We start from the raw sequence: 20442 nt of genomic DNA on the forward strand, positions 1-20442 counted from the left end.
CTCTGTCATCTAGGCTGAAGTGTGGTGGTAAGATCCCAGTTCACTGTGTGGTGGTGAGATCCCAGCTCATGGCAAACTTGACCTTCCAGGCTCAAGCAATCCTCCCACCTCAGCCTCCCAAGTAGCTGGACTACAGGTGTGCCACCACACCTGGCTAATTTTTTTATTTTTTGAAGAGATAGGAGAAGAGTGGCCATGGGATTGTCTCACTGTGTTGCTCAGGCTGATCTGGAACTCCTGGGCTCAAGCAATCCTCCCGCCTCAGCCTTCCAAAGTGCTGAGATTACAGGCATGAGCCACCATGCTCAGCCTTGCTTCCCTAGTTGAAAGTAAAAGCTCATTACCGCTCTGTTGAGTCATAGGGACAGATGGCGTTACCTTCTCACCTGTCTTCCTGATTCTCTAGGTAGAATATAATCTTTGATGTGATCTGATGGAGTCTGAAAATCTGCTACCAAAAACTGCTGCCACAATGTCTGAAATGTTCCCGTTAGAGCATTTCTAAGCCACTGGAAGATTTTGAGTTTTATCATCTTCTAAAACACAAGGATAGCTAAATTCAACTAGATTACTAAAATGATATACATAAAGTACATATAGGCATTCAATAAATTAGAGCTATGTTTTTTGTTTGTTTGTTTGTTTGTTTTGAGATGGAGTCTCATTCTGTTGCCCAGGCTGGAGTGCAGAGTGCAGTGGCACGATCTCGGCTCACTGCAACCTCTGCCTCCTGGGTTCAAGCAATTCTCCTGCCTCAGCCTCCCGAGTAGCTGGGGCTACAGGTGCATGCCACCATACCCGGCTAATTTTTTGTATTTTTAGTAGAGATGGGCCAACTCACTATGTTGGCCAGGCTAGTCTTGAACTCCTGACCGCAGATGATCCACCCACTGGGGCCTCCCAAAGTGCTGGGATTACAGGCATGAGCCACCATGCCCAGCCAGAGCTATGTTGTTCTTATTTCAAGTCACATTCACCTCTTGCCTGAACAATTATTGAAAAATATCTTCCAACTGATCTTGTTTGCCTCTTTGTCCTCAACGATCTATTCTCCATACAGAAGCTAGATCCAGTCTTCAAAGACCTAAGTCAGAGTACATCATGCCTGTGCTCAAAACCCTCCTGTGGCTTTCCACTTCACTCAGGATAAAATCCAAAGCCTGTACCGTGACTTACAAGGCCTCCTGATGTGCTGTTGGGTCTCTGCTCAAATGTCACCCTTTTAAAGAAAGTTCTTCCCCTAAAAGCCTTATGTAACTTTACCTTCCTCACCAATTACTCTATGCCCCTTATCCTGCTTCACTTTCCCCCACAGCACTTATTACCATCTGACACATTATGTATTTACTCGTTAATATGCTTGTTGTCTGTCTCCTCCACCAGAAAGTAAGCTCTTTGTTTCATTCATGCTGTGTCCCCAGTTCCTAGCATGGTGGCAAACCCATAGCAGGTGCTCAGAAAATATTTGTGAAATGGGAAAATGAACAGTAAAAGAATTTTGCAAAAGCACCCGTACTAACTAGCATACAGTTTCTATGTGCTCAACAAGTACCAATTTCCTGCAATAAATATTAGTTTTTTCTTATTTATCTTTATTTCTTATTTATCTTATTTATCATCGCCTGCAATACTTGCCCTGAAGCTTGTTATAGAACAACATATTTAAAGCACAACATAGTCTCACAACCCACAGTTAAACCCTCCTAACCATAAATCAGAAATGGGATTGCTCTCAGCAAGCTAACTGGGGAGATAACAGAGAACTGAGGCTAGACCTGGCCCCGTAGTCTGGCAGAGCTCTGTGCCTCCTGACCCAGCTTCACTACTTATTAGCTATAGGACTTTGGACAAACTACTTAAACTTTCTAAGCTTTGGCTTTCTTATTTATCAAGAATATCTACCTCTTAGGGTTGCTGTTAGTATTAAATGGCCTAATGCCCATTGCCAAGCACAGAGCCTGACTCATAGGAAGTGCTTAAGAAATGCCCACTACTGTTAATATTGTTGGTCAGCATCAATAAAAATGCTGTTGATATGAAATGCCTGTCTTTATAACTTCATTTCTTTTACAGTCTCATTTACGGTTATCTCTGGAGTTATAGGGAGCTGATAAAGTTCCAAAACAGTTTTTAAAAGATTTAAAAACAGGAAATAATGATAGTCATTTATTTATAAAAAGCAGGGCTTGGCTGGATGTGGAGACTCATGCCTGTAATCCCAGCACTTTGGGAGGCCAAGGTGGGCGGATCACGAGGTCAGGAGATCAAGACCTTCCTGGCCAACATGGTGAAACCCTGTCTCTACTAAAAATACAAAAATCAGTGTATTTTGTGGTATGGTGGTGCACACCCGTAGTACCAGCTACTTGGGAGGCTGAGGCTGAGGCAGGAGAATCACTTGAACCCGGGGGCAGAGGTTGCAGTGAGCCGAGACCGCGCCACTGCACTCCAGTCTGGCGACAGAGCGAGACTCCGTCTCAAAAAAAAAAAAAAAAAAAAAAATAGTAGGGCTCTCATTTCAGAAAAAACTATTTTTCACCTCCCTAGTATCCTGAAACGTCTGCATCTCAGACTTCCTGATTCTTTTGCTTTAATAAACAGACGGGTGTGCCTGGAGTCATGGTGATTACCCGTGTTCTAGAAATAAACTTCAGAAAGTTGTGTTGCCTGCTTAATACTCCCATAAATTCCAAATATTATTTTGTAGTTTTTTTAAAAAACACTAAATGTCTGGGTTTTCTAAATCAATTTTAAACATGGGGGGGTGTCAGTTCATTTTACAAAACATGCAAGTAGAAATAATTTTTTTTAATTTGTAAGTATAAACAATTTTAAATGCTTAGCTAAACATGGCATATAAACAGGAAAACAATGCAGCATTGAAGAGAGTGTTCTCAACTATGAGGTCTTGCTTCCAATCGTGGTTCTGATAGTTCAGCATCTCAGGTCACTGTTCTGGGCCTTATTTCCTCAAAACGACAACTCAGGCTGGATGACTTTTGATGTTCCTAAATTGTCCACGAATCCATCATCTCTAAAGCTTTTTTGATATACAAATTCCATACCTTTAGTGTTTCATTTTCAAACTTCTAAAGAGCCTCTTTATATAGTTACCCTGAACTAAGTTTAAATGCTAATGAGTCAGAGATATTATGAATTGAGTAGCACATGTAAGAAAACAGAAAATACCCTCTCCCAATGCCACAACTCACCGTCCTCTCAAAAAAAAAAGAAGTGTATTTTGGACTACAACATTTTTTTAGAATGTTGTTAACTACCAAAAACAAAAATAAAAACCAATGATAAAATAAATCAACAATAAAATAAAATAATTTGACAATCACAACTGCTATTTAACAATTTATCTGATTTTATCACAAAAATATTCCATGAACATTTTCTCTATTGGAGGTTTTAGGTTCAACTCCAAATTATAACAAAACATTGTGCAATTAGGAAGTTGATTTGGCCTAACAGAAATGACAAATATGTACTGAAATTTGAGAGTTGAAATAAGTGAGGCACCACAGCACTTCTCAATACCTATGTAAACATGAATTCTACCTACCCTCTGTGGGAAATGAAGGCCCTATGTCATCTGCTTTAAGACCAAGAGATAAGAAACAATTGGCTAAATGTACTGCAGAGCCCTACACAGAAATGAAATTATACTAAAAATAAGGACTAAAAGCTATGTCTTGGCAGACAATGGCTACTGTACTTTGATAATGATGCACAGATTTTTTTAAAAACTTTTGGTGGCTCTAGGGATGGATGCTAGAACTTTGGGGTACATATGGCTCTGATCTGAGGGGACCTATTTTGGGGAGTCTCTTTAGTCATACAAAAACAAGGCAAGGGTTTCTCAGATATATTGTAGACATGACTTCCTAACAAACCTTCCTGCTGTACATTAGCTAAAAATGCTAGATAAAATATTTTTAAATGAATCAGCAAAGGGGCAGGAAAATAAGAAAAATTCTTAGAGGCTGGAGCAATAGAAAAGCAAAAGCACAAATACAGAAATGTTAGGCTGATTCCCTCTCATCTAAAGTTTCACTTGACGAACAGGGGACAGAAGAGCAGGACGACCTGCTCGGGGACAGAAGACAAAGCCAAAGGAGTCTCAGTGAAAAAAAACAAAAATAGAAACAGAAACAAATAAAGCCAGGGAAGCATGAACTAGGAAAACCAAACAAAAATACCCTGAGATTGCAAGGACACTTGCCCATGTCAAGCTTGTGGCTGGAGAAGAAAAAAAAAAAAAAAACAACTTCATAACCACAAGCTGATTCTCATGTGCATTTTATGGCCCAAGTTCACACAATCTATGCAGTATGAAAAACTCTGAAACTGAGATTTTATTTTTATTTATTTTTTTGAGACAGGGAATCGCTCTGTCACCAAGGCTGAAGTGCAGTGGCACAATCTCAGCCTCAACCTCCCAGGCTGAAACGAGCCTCCCACCTCAGCCTCCCGAGTAGCCGAGACTACAGGCAGGCGCCATCATGCCCAGTTAATTTTTTTGATTTTTAGTAGAGACGATGTCTTGTTATGTTGCCCAGGCTAGTCTTGAACTCCTGAGCTCAAGCGATCCACCTGCCTCGGCCTCCTAAAGTGCTGGGATTACAGGCATAAGCCACCCGCACCCAGCTGAGATTTTTTTTTTAGATTTCCCTGGCAAAACTAAGAGAATTATCCTCTCTGGAGAAATGTACTTTCAATCCTAGCCTCTAAAATTACCACAGATAAAGTTCAGTCAAAAATGAGCTCGTGGTGAGACAGAACTAGCTGGATTTCCTAGGCCGACTAAGAATCCCTAAGCCTAGCTGGGAAGGTGACCACATCCACCTTTAAACATGGGGCTTGCAACTTAGCTCATACCCAACCAATCAGGTAGTAAAGAGAGCTCACTAAAATGCTAATTAGGCAAAAACAGGAGGTAAGGAAATAGCCAATCATCTATCGCCTGAGAGCACAAGGGGAGGGACAATGATGAGGGATATAAACCCAGGCATTCGAGCCAGCAAAGGCAACCCCCTTTGGGTTCCCTCCCATTTTATGGGAGCTCTATTTTCACTCTATTAAATCTTGCAACTGCAAAAAAAATAAAAAAATAAAAAAAAAGAGCTCGTGGTAAAAAGTCGCAAAGCAGCCAGGCACAGTGGCTCACGCCTGTAATCCCAGCATTTTGGGAGACCGAGGTGGGCAGATCACCTGAGGTCAGGCGTTCAAGAACAGCCTGGTCAATATGGTGAAACCCTGTCTCTACTAAAAATACAAAAATTAGCCGGGCATGGTGGCAGGCACCTGTAATCCCAGCTACTCGGGAGGCTGAGGCAGGAGAATCACTTGAACCCGGGAGGTAGAGGTTGCAGTGAGCCGAGATCATGCCATTGCACTCCAGCCCGGGCAACAAGAAAGTCACAAAGCATACAATGAAACAAGGCCCCACTGGTGAAACTATGGAAACAAAAGACACAAACCCATAGGCAAAAACTTCAGGTATGTTAATTATCAGATATTACATATAAAATAAACATATTTTATATATTTAAATAAAAGGAAAAGAGTATCAAAAGTAGGAGTTAGGAATAAGAGACTGTCAAAAATACCAAGCAATGAAAATATAATAATATAAATTAAAATTCAGTGAACAAAGAATATATATAAAGAACCCACTCAAATCAGTAAAAAACATACAAACAACCAAAGAAGAAAAATAGCAAGTGAAATGGACAGACATTTTGCAGAAGAGGAAACATACATGGCTAATAAACATACAAAAAGATATAAACATATGAAAAAATGTGTGGGGCTCTTCCTCTTCCTCTAAGTGGCCTGAGGTAATCTGTGAAAATGGTTCACTATTTACTTGACCCAGAGAACCCCACAAAGTCATGCAAATCAAGAGGTTCAAATCTTCCTGTTCACTTTAAGAATACTCGTGAAACTGCCCAGGACACCAAGGGTATGCATATACGAAAAGCCACAAAGTATCTGAAAGATGTCACTTTACAGAAACAGTGTGTACCATTCCAACATTACAATGCTGGAGTCGGCAGGTGTGCCTAGGCCAAGCAGTGAGGCTGGACACAAGGTCGGTGGCCCAAAAAGAGTGCTGAATTTTTGCTGCACATGCTTAAAAATGCAGAGAGTAATGCTGAACTTAAGGGCTTAGAGGTAGATTCTCTGGTCATTGAGCATATCCAAATGAACAAAGCACCTAAGACGCGCCGCTGGACCTACAGAGCTCATGGTTGGATTAACCCATACATAAGCTCTCCCTGCCACATCGAGATGATCCTTACTGAAAAGGAACAAATTGTTTCTAAACCAGAAGAGGGGGTTGCCTAGAAGAAAAAGATATCCCAGAAGAAACTGAAGAAACAAAAACTTACAGCATGGGAGTAAATTCAACGTTAAAATAAATACAATTAAAAGTAAAAAAAAAAAGTAAAGAAAAGAAAGAAAAAGAAGAGGTGTGGCATCATTAATAATCAGGATAAAGCAAATCAAGCCCACAATGAGGTTAACAGATTGCATGTATTCAACTGGAAAAAAAAATTAAGTCTAATATTACTATGTGTTGAAAAGAACATGGCTCCTCATGCTCACTTAGACGTGGCTGAGGAAAGTATAAATGGGTGCAGGTATTTTGAAAAAGAGTTTGGCATTATCTCCTGAAGTTGAACTTTCATGTATATCCAGCGATTCTACTAAGAATTGATCCAGTAATTCCACTAAGCATACACACAAGAAAAACTGCACATGAACTGTAAGAGGCATGTACAAGAAAATGCATAGTGGCACTTATACAGTAAAGGCCTGAAAACAAATGTCCCACTTACAAGAGAGCAAATGAGCAAACTGTGGTATAGTCATACAAAAGTCAAAACAAATAAACTATAGTGAACAATATTATTAGCAATACTATTAGCAATAGCATATTAAGTGAAAAAAGTTAGTTTCAAATAATTACATAAAGTATGATAACATTTTTTATTAAGTTAAAAGTAACTAAAATTTTAAAATTTAAATTTTTTAAGCTAGGCGCAGTGGCTAATACCTGTAGTCACAGCTACTCAAGAGGATGAGGTGGAGGAATCACTTGAGCCCAGGAGTTTGAGGCTGCAGTGAGCTATGATGGCACCACTGCACTCTAGCCTGGGCAACAGAGGAAGACTCCACCTCTAAGAAAACAAATAAATAAAATTAAAAAATTAAACTTTTTAGGAATAAATAGACTAGCAATAAAACTCTGTGAACAGGGAAACAAGAGAATGATGAAATGTGTTTCAGAATGATGGTTATCTTGAGTAAGAACACTCAGGCCGATGGAAAAAGAGACCATATCATTAGACATAGGTTACTACCAAGATCTTAGCTTTTGTTTTGAGTGGGGGTGTGTAGGTACTTATCAGATAGATAGAAAGATAGAGTAATTTAAAAATAAATAGGTATGGAAGTGCAGAATCTCTTCAATACACTGATTTCCCTTTCTTTTTTTTTTTGTGGATATATACCCAGCAGTGGGAACTACTATGTGATAGATCACATAGTAGTTCTATTTTTAGTTTTTTGAGGAACCTCCATATTTTGTTTTCCATAATGGCTATACTAAACTTACATTCCTACCAACGAGCATTCTCCTTTCCCTGAATACCTGCTAGCATCTGTTGTTTTCTTTTTGATAACAGACATTTTAACCAGGGTGCGATGATATCCCATTGTAGTTTTAATTTGCATTTCCTTGACAATTAGTGATGTTGAGCATCTTTTCACATACCTGTTCGTCATTTGTATGTCTTCTTTAGGGAAATATCTATTTAGATCTTTTGTTCATTTTTTAATCAGATTATTTGTCTTTTTGCTCTCGAGTTGTTTGAGTTCCTCACATATTCTGGTTATTAATCACTTGTCAGATGAATAGCTAGCAAATATTTTTTCCCCATTCTGTGGGCTGTCCCTTCTCTTTGCTGATTGTTTCCTCTGAAGCTTTTTAGCTCGATGTTATCCCACTTGTCAATTTGCTTTGGTTTCCTGTGCTTTTGAGGTCTTACTGAAGAAATCTTTGCCTAGACCAATGTATTGAGGCATTTCAATAGCAAGATATGAAATCAACCTAAGTGTCCATCAATGGATGAAATTATAAGGAAATTGTGAGATATACATATACACAAAGGAATATTATTCAGTCATAAAGAAGAATGAAATTCTGTCATTTACAGCAACATAAACAGAACTGGAAGGCATTATGTTAAGTGCAGTAAGCCAAGCACAAAGAGAAAAATATTGCCTGTTCTCACTCATGTTGGAGTTAAAATAGTGGATCTCATGAAGATAGAGAATTGAAAGGTGTTTACCAGAAGCTGGGAAGGTTAGGCGGAGAGGGGAGATGAAGAGAGGTTGGTTAATGAGCACAAAAATACACTCAGAAGGAACGAGATCTAGTGTTTGGCAGCAATATAGGATAGCTGTGGTTAATACTTTATTGTATACTTCTAAATAGCTAGAAGAGGTTTGGAATGTCTACCTGCACAAAAGAGTGATAAATGTTTGAGATGATGAATATCCCAATTGTGATCTGACCATTACACACTATGCTTGTATCAAAACACCACATGTAAGCCAGCCTCAGTTGTGCATAACTATAGTCCTACTACTTGGGAGACTGAGGTGGGAGGATCACTAGAACCTAGGAATACAAGGTTGTAGTATACTTTACACCTGTGAATAACCACTGCACTCCAGCCTGGGCAACACAGAGAGACCCTGTCTCTTAAAAAACACAAAACAAAAAAACCATGTACCCCATAAATATGTACAACTATTAGTATCCATAAAAATTAAAAACAAAGTTGCATCTGGTGGGTCACACCTGTAATCCCAACACTTTGGGAGGCCAGGGTGAGAGGATCACTTGAGCCCAGGAGTTCAAGGCTGCAGAGAGCTATGAGTGCACCACTTCACTCCTGCCTGGGCATCACAGCGAGATCCCATCTCTTAAAAAAAATCAATAAATAAAACTTAAAATAAATTTATATAAATTAAATAAACAACTGAAAGTGGCACATGAGCCAATGGGTGTCATGAATTCACCATCTTACTTTCTTTTCATCCCTCTTATCACTACCTAAAACCACTGTCAATCATAACTACATTTGTAGTTCATTTAATAGCTCACAAAACTTGTCAAAAATATTATCTCATTTAATCCCTGCAACAATCTTATGAAATGTGCATTGCTATCGTTCTCATTCTATGTAAGGGAAAACTATGGCTAAAAGAGATAAGTGACTGTTCCAGTTTAAATCCAGTTCTTAAACTCCAAATTCTGCATTCTTTCCCACATGAGCCTGAAAAATATCTATCCGTTCTAATCGCTCCACATGCATCTCAAATCATGTGATATTTAAGAGATCTCGAAGAAATAATAAAATTAGCACCAAATCACCAAAAGTAGATGCCAAAACTAACACCCTTGAAAGGTGAGATTCCTCAGACTAGTGGATCCCTTTCTCAGCCACCTAAACAAGGTCATATTAAAGGCCTGGTTATCTTTACTAATACCATCTTCAATCGCACACAAACACATAACCTTCTGAACAACTCCTGACTGAGCTTCTATTTGGAACCTAAGCCAGGTATGTTTTTGTTTTTTTGTTTGTTTTGAGTTGGAGTCTCGCTCTGTCGCCCAGGCTGAAGTGCAGTGGTGCGATCTCTGCTCACTGCAAGCTCTGCCTCCCAGGTTCACCCCATTCTCCTGCCTCAGCCTCCCAAGTAGCTGGGACTACAGGTGCCCGCCACCATGCCTGGCTAATTTTTTGTATTTTTAGTAGAGACGGGGTTTCACCGTATTAGCCAGGATGGTCTTGATCTCCTGACCTCGTGATCCACCCACCTCAGCCTCCCAAAGTGCTGGGATTACAGGCGTGAGCCACCATGCCCCACCTGCCAGAGATGTTTTAAGATGCTCACAGGGCCCTGAGTCACTCTTTTACAGGTCTCATCACATTAGACATATACTCAGACACATTCAATACATTTTCCATTAAATGCTTGAAAGGGCTTTTATTATTTGAAAAATATATTTTGTTAAAAGTTATTTTTGTGTAATTTTAAATTTTACTTATGCACAATTATACAAAAGTTGAATTGCAACTGGGCAGTTGAAATTATGACTAGTCATTTAATTAAAGATTGTTTTTAAAGTTAAGTTCCAAGCTTCTTATTCTGTAATCAATAATATATATTTAGGTCCCAGTAATCTCAAAAAGCCTTTGAAGAGCTCATGGACCCGAAGGACAGACCAGAATGTCTAATGGACACACCATCGGGCCAGGAGCAAAGGCCACAGATTATTGGTGTCAATGGCAGAGGGCTGTCTGTGGCTATCCCTGGCTCCATCCCTAGAGCTGCTGGAATCTTAGCACAGGTGAACTTATCCACCACACCACTTCTCCATACCATACTTGTATACTACCCCAAATTCAAGCCCCATGGGCAACTCTTTTCTCAAAAACTATCATCCTTTTGCTACTCTGTAGCTGCTCCACTGCTGCCCTCCTAGTCAACTCTTTTCTAGGTGCCCTTTGAAACCTTCATTTAATTGTCAGGAAGCTCTAACTCCTCACAAAAGTGCCATCTCCACTGCTTGCCTTACCTTAATCATTCCACGTTGTATTTGTTAAGCGCCTGCTCTCTATACCTCTGCACCTCTCCAGCAGAGGCTTCTGCTTCTCCTGCATGTCCCATCAAAATCCCGGAGGGAACCATCATCCAACACCACTCTCTTCCTTTCCCTGAATTGTCACTGTCTGACCTCTGGCCACACCCCCTCATTTGCTGAGGACTTTGGAACCTGACTCATTGCTTCTTCTTCACTTTGAGTGTAGTCATCTGGGAAGATTTCCACATTCATGTGGATGGGCCAGCCAACACCTCAGCCACAAAAGTTCCTAGCCTCCTGAGTTCAAATAATCTTTCTCTCCTCTTCTCCCAGCATGCCATGGCCCCATTCTGGATGATGACATCACCTGGTACTGACCCAACTCTGAGACCTCTCATTGTAATCCAAAAATGTGACCTCCAATTTTTGGCTCTCCAGCTCTCTCACTCCTCTTCAAGCTAATCCAGACTTCTAATGCTGTGTTCCTGGACTGCCGTTAAGATTTCCTGTTCTTCCTCATCAAGCCTCATGATGCATCATTTCAAGCATTCTCTTGACATCAATATCCCAGCTGCCTCCTTTACAGCTATCAATTCCACCCTCTATCTTGGATCAGTTGAAATATTCACCTTAACTCCCAATTCTAAATGGCTGAAATGTGCTTTGAAAACACTACTCAATGAAGCAGCTTAATCCCTCGACAAATGTCCAACCATCTAACATCAACTAGGTTTTCAGCACTGTTTTTCTTTAACAACTTCTAGCTATCCCCAAATGTATCCATTTCTACTCTTACCCTCACCTGCACTCTGTCCAGGCCCAGGAAAGGCCCCCTTTCATCTCCCTAAAATATCTCAAATGTCTCCCATCTTATGAAAGAACTTTCTGAATCCTATATCCTCCCTGGCTTACTGCCTAAATTCCTCAGTCTCTTCTTAGGCAAACTCCTTTAAAGGGTAATTTATAAAGGCTCTTTCCATGTCTATATTTCCTAGTCATTTTTCCCCATTCATTTTTAAATTGACTTGTATTTGTATCAAAGTAAAACATGCCTATAAGAAGCAAATAATGCTAAAAAACATTTGGCCTAAAAGGCTCTTACCTAGATACCTGGCTCTGATCAAATGTCACCTTATCAAAGAATGTTCCCTGACTGTGCAATGTAAACCCATCATCCCACCCCAACACCATCTTCCCCCTTACCTGAAGCATTTTTCTTCATACCGTTTACCACCTCCTAGCATAAAATAAATTTAGTTATTTGGCCGGGCTCAGTGGCTCACGCCTGTAATCCCAGCACCTTGTGGGGGCCAAGGAGGGCAGATCACTTGAGGTCAGGAGTTCAAGACAAGCCTGACCAACATGGTGAAACCCTGTCTCTACTAAAAAATACAAAAAATTAGCTGGGCATGGTGGCAGGCACCTGTAATCCCAGCTACCTGGAAGGCAGAGGCAGGAGAATCACTTGAACCCAGAAGGCGGAGGTTGTAGTGAGCAAAGACTGCGCCGCTGTACTCCAGCCTGGGTGACAGAGCAAGACTCCATCTCAAAATAAATAAATAAATAAATTTAGTTATTTGTTTTTATTTTTATGGGATCTGTGGCACAGAACAAACAATAAATATGTGTGGAATTAATGAAAATCTATTCTAACAGGATATCAAATTGGAACATTTTTAGTTAGTTTCAACTGATATCCCATAGGCTGGGAACAACACAATAAATGCCACTATCCCCCAGTCCTAAAGGAAAGTGTTGGAACAGTGCAACTCAAAATATGCCCATGGACAAATGCCAGTCTGAGAACTGTTTTTATTGGTTTGCTATAAGATAAATACAGAAATTGGAAGTATTTAGAGACTTTTAGAATAATTTGACATTGCTTTGGAAGTACAACTGGTCAATAGGCTTGTCTTGTTGAACAGACTATTTCAGGTGCTGTTGAACTCATATAATACATCACCAGTGTGATGCGAACTGAAGACCAGTCATGCAATAAAGGGCCAGGTATAGATCTGTAATGAATTGGAAGTTAAAAAAAAAATCTTTCCCACAAATGTATGCAATGCCCCGTGCTAAACCATCTGTGACGACCACGTTAGGATAGTGTGACACAGATTAGAGCAACATGAGCCCATCACCAGTCTAAGAGAGGTAGACAAAGCCAGAAACCAAGAGGAGAGATTGTTTTGTAGAAAGCTATTTATGTCTTGAGCATTTCCTCCTAGAAGAGAGGTTGGTGTGCATATCCTATGCCTTAAACCAAGGGAGAGGGCTTCAAGGAGACACCTTGAGGGGTAAAACATGTCTCCCCTGGAGTTTAAGGAACATTTGACTAGAATATGACTCTCACCAAAAGACTCTAAAGGTGAAGACTGTGGCTGGAATAAAAGGCATGCTTGGCACTGAGCTGCCCCTCCGTGGCACATGCTTTTGGGAGATCTGTCATGGACCCAGGGACAGAGGGAGCTAGTTTAAGCTCCTATTCAAAGGGATCCTATCTAAGAGGAATTTGTGGATGGAAGGAGGGACCAAACAGACGGGGTGAAGCATTAGAAGCTCAGAGGACCAAGACAGCAATACACAAGCAAAGAAAAATCTTTTCCCAGATGAAAGGAAATACAACACATTCAGAGGACACCAACTGCCAGGTCATAACTATAAGGGCTGTGCAAAACTAGGCCCTTGTCCCCTAATCCCCTCTCTCCTTGGCCAATCCTAGAGCAGTCAGAAACAGCAACAGGAGAAAATGAGGAGAGAAGAGAGGAAAAAAACCAACCATGTCCTTTGCCACTGCAGCCTGAATCTCTGTCAAGCTGAGAGAAGGGAAAAAATATTAATGTTGAATATGAAGTTGTAATAATTCATGAGGCTAGACTGGAGTTATTATTAGACGAAGCAAAAATCTTTAATACTTGACAGTGACCCAAGTGCTTTCCATTATCTAAGAATCACCAGTAAAGTTGTGGCACCTGCCTTGAGTTTTTCCTTAGGAGTAGAGAGTGAGTTAAATGGTGATTAGTGAGAAAGAATAAATTTGATTTCTCTTTGCACTCGAATCAATAAATAGATTATACACAAGAAAATGTGGTCCCCTGGCTCTTCTTCCCACCTTCTCAGACACAACCATTTTCAACTTTCTATATATCTTACTGCATTTATCTTAATAGTTCCGGCCTGGCAAGGTGGCTCATGCCTGTAATCCCAGCACTTTCGGAGGCCAAGGCAGGTGGATCACGAGGTCAGGAGATCGAGACCATCCTGGCTAACACGGCGAAACCCCGTCTCTACTAAAAAATACAAAAAAATTACCCAGGCGCGGTGGCAGGCGCCTGTAGTCCCAGCTACTCGGGAGGCTGAGGCAGGAGAATGGCAGGAGCCCGGGAGGCGGAGTTTGCAGTGAGCAGAGATCGTGCCACTGCACTCCAGCCTGGGAGACAGAGCGAGATTTTGTCTCGGAAAAAAAAAAAAAAAATAGTTCCAAGTAACATGCATATAGTGGTATGTCTAGGTTTATTAATTATAGTTATTACCTATTCGGTCCCTATTAAGATAGATAAAGAATTATACCTTTCTCACAGAATTTTTGCATACATCCATATTCAGTGATATTATGGTTAAGTCCATCTTATATCATTCACTCCTTAATTAAGTAGTGTACCATGATTAAATTTTCTTGCTTACTCAAATCTATAAATAGATTAATCCACACAATAACACTATCAAGTTATGACCCCCATTCTAAACTGGAGGAACCTGAGCCACAGAGAAACTAAGTAACTCACTTGCCCAAAGGCACTGAGCTGGTAAGTGCTGAAACCAGAATTTAAACTCACATTAGGCTGTATAGTTCCAGAATGCACACTCTTAGCCTCCCCATGATGGTGCTTATGTTTGCTAAAAGGTTTAAGTCTTAGCTCAAGCAAAATTAAACTGGGCCTAGCCCATTACTAAAGTAGGTGCTATTGTAGCATATGATAAAGACATTTTTAAAATTTCTATTCCCACGATGAATAGGTAACTTTCAAAAGAGTATCCAGAAAGGTACTTTGGATATGTAACATACAACCCAACTTGTTAATTCATCACAATAACTGAATGTATGATTTTCCTTTTATCCATTCTTCACCCTTACTTCTCACCTTACAATTTTCTCTTAGCTAAAGTTAAGCGATAACTCTTCAGAAAAATAGTCTAGAGATTCATTATTAAAAATATATTGAAATCTTACAATTATCTGGTGCTAAGGTTTAGAACACAAAGCACAGTCTCTTTCCTCCAAAATGATGTAATTCTTCTCATTACTAAAGTCAGAATAAGAGATAGAACTACAATGAAGAAATTACTTTGGAGAAACCATTTTAGTATGTTTCTTAGAAAGCAGTATATTAGGCCAGGCGCAGTGGCCCATGCCTGTAATCCCAGCACTTTGGGAAGCTAAGGCGGGCAGATCGCTTGAGGTCAGTAGTTCGAGACCAGCCTGGCCAACATGGTAAAACCCTGTCTCTACTAAAAATACAAAAATTAGCCAGGCGTGGTGACACACACCTATTATCCCAGCTACTTGGGAGCCTGAGGCAGGAGAATTGCATGAACCCAGGAGGCGGAGGTTGCAGTGAGCCAAGATCACACCACTGCACTCCAGCCTGGATGACAGAAAGCAGTGCTGTTCTGTTTTTCAACTTATCTGGTTCCATAATTAGTGAAAGAGATATTTTAAAATATTGATCAATGAAATACTTATATAGTCCCTAGTAATATAAAATACTTTCTTTTTTTTTCTTTTTTTTTTTTTTTTTTTGAGACAGAGTCTTTGCTCTGTTGCCAGGCTGGAAAGCAGTGGCACGATCTCGGCTCACTGAAAGCTCCACCTCCTAGGTTCATGCCATTCTCCTGGCTCAGCCTCCCGAGTAGCTGGGACTACAGGTGCCCACCACCACGCCCGGCTAATTTTTTGTATTTTTTTAGTAGAGACGAGGTTTCACCGTGTTAGCCAGGATGGTCTCGATCTCCTGACCTCATGATCCGCCCGCCTCGGCCTCCCGAAGTGCCGGGATTACAGGTGTGAGCCACCACACCCGGCATAAAATACCATCTTTCTCAAGGTTATATATACCTAAAGAAATAAGGCCGGGCAGGGTGGCTCACATCTGTAATCCCAGCACTTTGGGAGGCCGATGGGGGCAGATTACGAGGTCAGGATTCAAGACCAACCTGGCCAACATAGTGAAACCGCATCTCTACTAAAAATACAAAAATTAGCCAGGCGTGGTAGGACGTGCCTGTAGTCCCAACTACTCAAGAGGCTGAGGCAAGAGAATCACTTGAACCCGGGAGACAGAGGTTGCAGTGAGCCAAGACCACGCCATTACACTCCGGCCTGGGTGACAGAGTGAGACTCACCTCAAAAAACAACAACAACAAAGAAATAAAAGAACAAGTGATAATTAGAATATAAAACAAGTAACTGATAACAGAATCAGACAATGCCTGACATCCAACTGACTGATCTTCCCACCCCATTTCCCATCTTCAAACTCAAAAGTTTATTTTTATGTTTTTAAAAAACCCAAATTTTTAAGAGCAAGCCATAGGCCACAGAATTCTAAAACTCTCCAACCATATTCAGCCTTTTACTCCTAAAAACAGGAAATAATACAACTCAAAAGATCAACAATCTGAAAATTTAATCCAAGTGATTTCTCTTTATTGGTTAAAAAAAATCACAATTTCTATAATTTGCCATCAGTGGAAGAATTCAAGCCTGACTAACTCATTCACATTTCATTAAATGGGTGGCTAATATTTAATGTCACAGAGACCAAAAAAAGCACCAAACAAAGGGAGGGGGCGGCGGGTGCACAAGAAACTTGGCTAATGATTTTTCAGACATCTCCCGGTTAAAACTCCAAGAGCTGAATGAACACAGAAATCCACTTTAAAGTATATGTTCAGGCTGAATGTATAATTTTTGCCCTTCTGAACTCCTGGGACAAAGGTTTGCTCAATAATGTTTAACCTTCTTGAAATGCAGAAGGAGAAAAGGCTCAAAGCAATATGTCAGAACTGATTATCATAGTTCAAGGGAAATGGTTATTCTGATGGCCAAGAAAAATGGGCTCATTTTCAACACGAATGCTGGCCACTTAAAAATAATTATTTTTCTGTGGCTGCAAATTATGAAAATTAGTAGCATGAAAGCACATGTCCTGTAAGGACCCCATTGCTTCTGAAAGATATCCGCATCCAGCTATCCAGTTTTGGAGAAAGTAAATGGGTTATTTTTATTGTGTTTGGCAAAGTAGCTAAAAATTATACTCCATTCTCAATTAACAATGCCTATTTATAATAGGCATTTTATATAAATAAAATTCACAGATAATTCTAAAGCATCCTAACTAATGATAGTTTCAACCTTTCTTAATTAAGCTATGAACAGATTTAGAAATGTATAAATCACTGGCTTGCCTCCCTATTTAGCAACAGAAAATTAAAAGTATAAGCAGCAAAATGAAAGCAAATAATCTATCACTGAAAAGCTATCTCCTGAGCAGAGTCACATAATAGCATGTAATGTCAATATTAAAGATTAACTCAAATCGATTAAGCAACTCAAATCGATTAAGCAACTCAATATCTTGAATTTTAGCCATCATCAAAATTTCATGAGCTCTGTGAAAAGATATATGTGTAATTTGCTGGAATAAAATCATACTAAAATGGAAGAATTCTACTTACTAAGAAAAAATTTTTAGACCAGCTATCATTTAAATTTCAGCAAGACAAAAGTCAAGCAATGTGATAGCATGTTGCTTTTTTTCCCCCCCAAGACACAGTCTCGCTCTGTCACCCAGGCTGGAATGAGGTGGCACGATCTCGGCTCACTGCAACCTCTGCCTCCCAGGTTCAACCTGATCCTCCTGCCTCAACCTCCCGAGTCGCTGGAATTACAGGTGCGTGCCACCACACCCAGCTGATTTTTATATTTTTAGTAGAGATGGGGTTTCACCATGTTGGCCAGGCTGGTCTCAAACTCCTGACCTCAGGTGATCCACCCACCTTGGCCTCCCAAAGTGCTGGGATTACAGGTGTGAGCCACCACGCCCGGCCCATGTTGCCTTTCAGGTCAGTTTTGTTTCAATGATGATTCTAGTCTCAGATCAATAAATCAGCAAAGAACAAAATAGCAGTCTCAGGGGAAAAAAATCAGTTCTAGATTTTAAAACAGAAGAATATGCCTATATAATTCCTTGTCTATTTTATATTATTTGTTTAAGTTTTAAATAATAAGCACATTTTATACACCATTCACTAATATGGTCTGTCAAATGTTCTAAGTAAAAAGACAACAAATAAGCAAATAGTTCTTTGTTAAAAGAAAACAAGAAGTAAAAAGAAATCAGGAGATGGCCATAGGAACAATATTCCCACCTTCTGCCTTTCTAAAAACCTTTTAATGATAAATATCTAAAATCTCAAAATGTTATTAACAAAAATTTAGGCTTACTCTATGGAAAACAAAAGTGTTGATGACGCAAGCTTCAAGTAAAGCTTTGTTTCTTTTTCTAATGTCTTAAACCTTTCATTATGGAAAATTTTATGCTTATACAACAAAGGAAAACTATAGAGAACTGCCATTTACACACCCAGCTTTAACAATCACCATCTCCTGGTCAGTGCTATTTCAACTATACCCCTATCCACATTTTCTCCCCTACCCCGCCAGATGATTTTAAAGCCAATATGAGGGATTTTACTTCATTATTAAATATTTTAGTATGCATCTCTAAAAGATAATGATTATTTTTAATAAAATCAAAATACCATTATCAATCTAAAATATTTTTATAAGTGTCTTAATATCATTAAATATCCAAGCCTGGGCAACAAAGCAAAACCATGTTTCTTCAAAAAAATTAAAAAATTAGCCAGGCTTGGTGGCACACACCTGTAGTCTCACCTTCTCAGGAGACTGAGGCAAGAGGATTACCTGAGTTCAGGAGGTTGACAATGCAGTGAGCTGTGATTGTGCCACTGCACTCGAGCCTGGGTGGCAGAGTGAGAACTTATCTCAAAAAAAAAAAAAAATTCATTGTTCAAATTTCCCCCACTTTCTCTTTTTTTTCTATTCAGTTTATTCACCCAAATAAGATATACATGTTACATTTGGTTGGTAGGTCTTTTAAGTCTCTTTTCTTGTATAGACTATCACTCCCACATTTTTTCTTATAATTTGTCAAAGAAATTAGGGGTATTTGTTCTAGAGTTTCCCACACCTCAACTTAGCTAAATCCTAAATGTATCTTCACTATCTTCACCTTATCATTTAATATATTCCTCTGTCACCTGTATTTTATGTAAATCTATAATTAGAACTAGCAGTTTGATCTGATTTAGGTTCAATTTTTTAGCAAGAATACTTTATAAGTATTTTTGTATACTTTCATCAGGAGACGCATATGTGTGGTTGTCTCTCAAGTATTAGCAGTCATTGATGAACAGTGTCTAGGTTCGTTATTTTATTAGGGCTTGCAAGATGGTAAAATTGTAATTTCATCATTCCTTCTTCCTTCAACAGCAGTAGGAGCCTCTCCAAGTTTACTCCTGGTGCTGACATGATCCCAGTAGTCTTTGATGCTTCCTTGCTTTCTGGTTTGACAAGATGTGCCAAGCTCATTTTTTTTTTTTTTTTTTTTGAGATGGAGTCTCACTGTGTTGCCCAGGCTGGAGTGCAGTGGTGCGATCTCAGCTCAATGCAAGCTCCGCCTCCCGGGTTCACACCATTCTCCTGCCTCAGCCTCCCGAGTAGCTGAGACTACAGGCGCACGCCACCGTGCCGGGCTAATTTTTTTGTATATTTAGTAGAGACGGGGTTTCACCATGTTAGCCAGGATGGTCTCGATTTCCTGACCTCGTGATCCGCCCACCTTGGCCTCCCGAAGTGCTGGGATTACAGGCGTGAGCCACTGTGCCCGGCTGCAAAGCTCATTCTATATTTTCTGTTTCAGGTCTAGAATCAGCCATTTCTCCAACAACTTTGTGATTGATGGTTTCTATGAGTGTCCTGCCTGCATCCCTTCCACCTGGCCAATGGACTCACATACAGGCTACTGTGAGTGTTGGCTGCTAATGGCTCATAGCCGCCCTCTCCTTCAGGGACTCCCCTAACCTAAAGCTTCCTCACACCCCCAGCCCTAGCAGCCCATAACCAATGACTGACTGAGGTGAGGGACAAAAGGCTTGGCTTCAAGTTGAGACTAACTCTGCAGTACAATTCATGTGCCAGGGTTCAATATTCAGAAGTGGAATAGTTGGCTCATATGATAATGCTATTTTTTAATTTTTGAAGACCTACCATACTGTTTTCTATAGCAGTTGAACCATTTTACATCCCCACCAAGAGTGCACGAGGGTATATAAACTTAATTTTAACACCATATTAGCTTAGGTATCTGCTTTGGTTTGAATGTTGTATCCCACCCAAAATTCATGTGTTGAAATTTAATCCCCAATGTGACAGTATTAAGAGGAGGGGATTTTTGGAAGTGATTATGTAATGGAGGCTCACCATCATGAATGGGTTAATGCCACTATAAAAAAGGCTTCAAAGAGCTCCCTTGCTCTCTCTTGCTGTCTTTGCCTTCCACCTTCCACCAGGTGAGGATGCAGAAACAAGGTGTCATCGTTGAGGAAAAACACCTCGCCAAATACCAAACCTGCTGATGCCTTGGTCCTGAACTTTCTAGGTTCCAGAAGAGTGAAAAAATAAA

The 20442-nt window shown here is 40.0% G+C and overlaps 1 protein-coding gene and 1 pseudogene across 10 annotated transcripts in view; one reads left to right on the top strand and one right to left on the bottom strand.

Moving 5' to 3' along the window:
* The window catches only part of DST (dystonin), a 481968-nt gene that overhangs the window by 395190 nt on the left and 66336 nt on the right, over window positions 1-20442 (bottom strand). The gene's annotated exons all lie outside the window — the stretch shown is intronic.
* LOC129039406 (large ribosomal subunit protein uL22-like) lies at window positions 5860-6414 on the top strand (annotated as a pseudogene).

This window comes from Pongo pygmaeus, chromosome 5 (genome assembly GCF_028885625.2).
Source record: "Pongo pygmaeus isolate AG05252 chromosome 5, NHGRI_mPonPyg2-v2.0_pri, whole genome shotgun sequence".
NCBI classification, from domain to species: Eukaryota; Metazoa; Chordata; class Mammalia; order Primates; family Hominidae; genus Pongo; species Pongo pygmaeus.